The sequence below is a fragment of the Pipistrellus kuhlii genome, unplaced genomic scaffold (assembly GCF_014108245.1).
Source record: "Pipistrellus kuhlii isolate mPipKuh1 unplaced genomic scaffold, mPipKuh1.p scaffold_m20_p_3, whole genome shotgun sequence".
Taxonomy (NCBI): Eukaryota; Metazoa; Chordata; class Mammalia; order Chiroptera; family Vespertilionidae; genus Pipistrellus; species Pipistrellus kuhlii.
In genome coordinates this window covers 64,314,037-64,318,567 of record NW_023425529.1, presented here as the reverse complement: position 1 = coordinate 64,318,567, position 4,531 = coordinate 64,314,037, and the positions used below count along the sequence as shown (strand labels likewise).

At 46.9% G+C, this 4,531-nt stretch overlaps 1 pseudogene; it reads left to right on the top strand.

The window, feature by feature from the left end:
- Window positions 1-260: 260 nt before the first annotated feature.
- On the top strand, window positions 261-1,596 carry LOC118729521 (annotated as a pseudogene).
- Window positions 1,597-4,531: the final 2,935 nt, after the last annotated feature.

Genomic DNA, 4,531 nt, shown 5'->3' with positions numbered 1-4,531 from the left:
ACAGTAAATATTACCTCTTATTAGCTGTGGGACACAGGGCGAGTTAGCGCATTTATTTGGCACATATTTAATGAGCCAAAGTGTGCCAGGCATGAGGGATATAGCAATGAATAAAAGTCCTTCCCTCTCCTATATGCTAGTGGGGGAGATACACAATGAACAACTAAGTAAATACGTATATTAAACCATGGTGGTGCAGAGAGAAAAAATAGAGAGCAGAGAAGGGAAGTAAGAAGTACTGGAGGTGCAGGCAGACGTTGATGCCGCTGCCCTCACGACCATGGCGGCTGCTGATGAGCTCCCATCCTGCCAGGCTAGCCAAACCAGTGCTGGGTCTGGAGATGGTGCCTGAGCACTCTGAGGGGAACGAGCCATGGGAATTCACTCCCGCTGGGAATGCCGCCGGCTCAGGCAGTAGCCATTCTTCAGAAGCACTGTCGCCTCATCAAAAATGTCCAGGCTCTCTACAACGAACAGTCTCCTCTAAGCCATGACCTCATCCTTTACCTGACTCAGGACGGGATCAAACGACTATTTGATGCCTTCAATCAGAGACGAACAGTGACTGAAGTATATGACTTGACTAAAGTAAAGTTAAAATATTGTGGAGGACATTTAACGCTCAGGCCATACCCCCACCACTGAGCAGACTGACCAGTCACTCAGTGCAACCCACCCAGGAGTGTACAACTCCGCTGAGCAGCTCTTCCCCTTCAACTTCAGAGAACTGTCTTCCTCTTTTCAGTCAGACTTGTGGACAAAGGCTCCCCAGTACGAGACCAGTTTTGCCCATGGTCTAGTTTCTCTCCAGCTACCCCACAGAGCAACTATGAAATGAATGCACATCTACAATGGAAACAGCCTTCAGGATACCAAGCTCCCATGATGCCCCTGAGCTGTGTCCTGGGCAATATGTATGCTGGGAGTATAGGTGTTCTTTGAGATGGAACTGGACCCTCAGGTTTATGACTTCACCTACTTGCTGCAGGTTGTGGACCTGGCCTGTTAGCAGACGGATGCCAAGATGGGGGTATTTGAATGTTCAGTGTTATTTCGGTGGTTCTTGCCAAGAGGATCTTAGTGTGCTTGGTTCTCCATATAAAGTCTTCTATAAATCAGAAGATTAAGATGCAACTTCATTCTCCTTCCCCTCATAAACAAGTTCCATCCAAGTGCAATGACTACTTTTTTAATTGCTTCACTCTCAGAGTGGACAGCCTCTTGGATGCCAACACTCACAAAGTGACGAAGTCTGTCCTTCACACCAACGACCCTGGACGTTATAATTTTAACATTTATCACTGTTGTGAGTTTAAGACCCCAATGGCCACAGAGAAAGAACATGCAGATGTTCAGACATAAACATGTACAACTGATAGCAAGTGAGACCATAGCCAGGAGCTCCTGGGTCACCCTGGCCTAGCCTGCTGTCCTCCCCAAACACCACCAACCCATTTGGCTCCACATTCTGCTTTGGTCTTCAGCGGATGATCTTTGAGGTTATGCAGAATAACTACATTGCCTCAGTGACCCTATCTGCTCCCTCACCCCACCCCCAGGCCTGGTGTCCACCTGGAAACAGCAGAGCTCCCCTAGGGACATCACCTCCCAATACCCCTCTCCCCCGTGGAACTGCATCACATCCTCTTCAGCGGGTCTTCATGTGCCAACTGTGGGTTCTCTTGGACGCCTTGCCAATGTTGAAGGGCTGTTGTGATATTCTGAGATGAGGCTCAGACTGGGTGCTCTGCTATGGGACGAGAGACCCAGATATACTTCTGTCTGTCCTCAGCCTCCTGGTGCCAAGAGGGGACACAGACTGCAAAGAGAAGCCCAAACTCTGAGCCTTGATACCTGGACCCAGGAGCTTTCATCTAACATATAAGGAGGCAGGGTTCTGTCTTCCTTTCCCACACACCTTAAAAAACTTGGGGCTCTCTGTGGCAGAGGATGCAGGCACCAGGAAGAGGACAAGGCCCTGCATTTGGCCCATCATTCCACAGGACCTTGAGGCGAGCAGGTAGCATGTTCAAACTACTTAGTTGCAACTTTTGCATTTCAGCCACTTTACTGGATGAGCTGGCTGTTGCCAGGGTGGCCCACCTGCTCTTCTTTGTTCATTTCTTACATACGATCCCTGCCAGGCCCACTAGACACACCCAGCTGTTGAAAGACAGCTTTCTTCCATCCGGTATGTGCTTAGGCCTGGTTCCCACCCTTCCTGGAGCCAGCCTTCAACGTTGCCTCTGCCCTGCTATGCCCCAACCTGGTTGGCAAGGCTGCATGTTTCCATCCTGTTTGCCTCTTTTACTTAACACTAACGTTTTAGCCAAAGACATCTTCCTCCTTTGTTGTGTCTCAGCATTTCGTTCTGCACTGTGGGCTGGCTCCCCTGCCCCAAACCTAGGCAGGGTCCCCTGGCTGGACCCATTCATGGCTCAATGAGGGCTGAGCCGCTCAGCCTCTTCGTAGGTCTTGCTAAGGGAAGTAGCATGAGTGCTTTAAAAATATTAACCCTTTGAAAAGAATTGAGAAATGTATAATTTTATCCCATTTTTAATATTTTAGTCTAGCAACTTGTGATACATAGATGACAATTTTGTGAGTTTTTTAAATGTGTGTACAGATTTTTGTAAATATGACTTTTGTAATTAACTCATGTACAGCCTCATCCTGTACAGTTTAATGATGAATGTACAGGGGACCTGCCCCAGGTTCCTATATGATTCCCTGGCCTACATCCAGGCTTGTGTGGCACTCTCATGACTTTGTGATTGACTGGTGTCTTCCTGTTTGGACTGTGGCCTAGCCAGAGATAATCTCCCACCCCACCCCACCCCATCCCCACTCCCACTCTGCACATCTCCACTATTGGATCAGCTAGGACTGATTTTGTTCTCCTAGAATGGGGGGGGATCTCCCTCATGCCCTGCCCACACCTCTTCTCCAATCAAGACCTATGCCCTCAAAGAAAAAAGAGAAAGAAAGAAAGAAAGAAAGAAAGAAAGAAAGAAGAAAGAAAGAAAGAAGAAAGAAAGAAGGAAGGAAGGAAGGAAGGAAGGAAGGAAGGAAGGAAGGAAGGAAGGAGGGAATGAGGGAAGGAGGGAAGGAAGGAAGGAGGGAAGGAAGGGAAGGAAGGGAAGGAAGGGAAGGAAGGGAAGGAAGGGAAGGAAGGGAAGGAAGGGAAGGAAGGGAGGGGAGAAAGAAAGAGAAGGAAAGAAAGAAAGAAAGAAAGAAAGAAAGAAAGAAAGAAAGAAAGAAAGAAAGAAAGAAAGAAAGAAAGAAAGAAAGAAAGGAGAAAGATGAGAAAGGGTAAGAGGAGGAGGAGGGGAAAAAGAAGAAGAATTGGAGGTGTAGGACTGTAATTGTAGATAAGGTGCCTAGGGAAGGCTTCCTAAGAAGGCGATTTTTGAGAAAAGCATGTGAAGGAAGGGGCCATGGAAATAATTGACCGGAGAACATTCAGGAAGAGAAAGTAGCCAGCATGAAGGATGGAAAGTGGGGGAGAAAGGGAGGATATAAGGAGGTCAGTGAAACTGACTGGAGGAAGCAAGGAACGTCTAGAATAGGGGTGTCGAACTCAATCAGAGAAGGGGCCAAAATCTAAAATCCAGCCTAAATTGCAGGCCAAATGGTTTACTGAACAGTCATAAACTGTCATTGTGATGGAAACGCAGCGGAGTGCAGTGATGACAGCGCGGTGCGGCCACATTGCAAGGCCTGGCGGGACGGATTTGGCCCGAGGGCCTTGTGTTTGACACATGTGGTCTAGAATAAGGTGAAGACTGAGAGGCAACCAGTCGTAAGGATTTTGTTGAACGTGGGGTAGATGTTGATTGGCTTTTACTCTGGGAAGCTACTGAAAGGTTTTGAGCGGAGGAGTGACAAGTCAGACTTGTCACTCCTCTGCTCAAAAAGATCATTCTGTCTGTTGTGTCTTAGAACAGACGGAGGAGTGGCAGTAGTGAGATTAGTCAGGAATCTATTGCAATAATTCAGATAACAGAGATAATGGTTTATATTATTCAACATCTCTGTCTTTTTCCTCATCTACAGCATGGGGGTGGTAATGCTTACGGTTTGGGGTAGTGAGTGAGATGTTGCATGAACAGATGTGAAGTCCTTAGAACAGTGTCTGGCATATATATGGTTTGCTTTGAATCTCTCAATTATCCCCACTTTATGGATGTAGCAACTGAAGCTTAGAAAACTTATGTGACTTGTCTAGAGTCACAGCATCTTAAAAGTGTTGCAGGCATGACTTGAACATGAGACTTAAGCCTGTGCGTTTTATAGTGTGACTGTCCGCTGCTACTTTCAGGGGAGTAACTCACTTAAACGCATTCTAGCCACTAATATTTGTTCTGAGTCTGTTCATCAGCTTAACCAAATGGTCCTTAGCAAACCCTGGTCCACAGACAAGTAGGTTTGATGGATGGGAAGAGATGGAGGCACACTCAGAGAGTTCAGAGAGAATTAACATGAAATTCTTCAGAAGGAAGGTAAAAGAAAGAAATGTAGAAAGAAGATG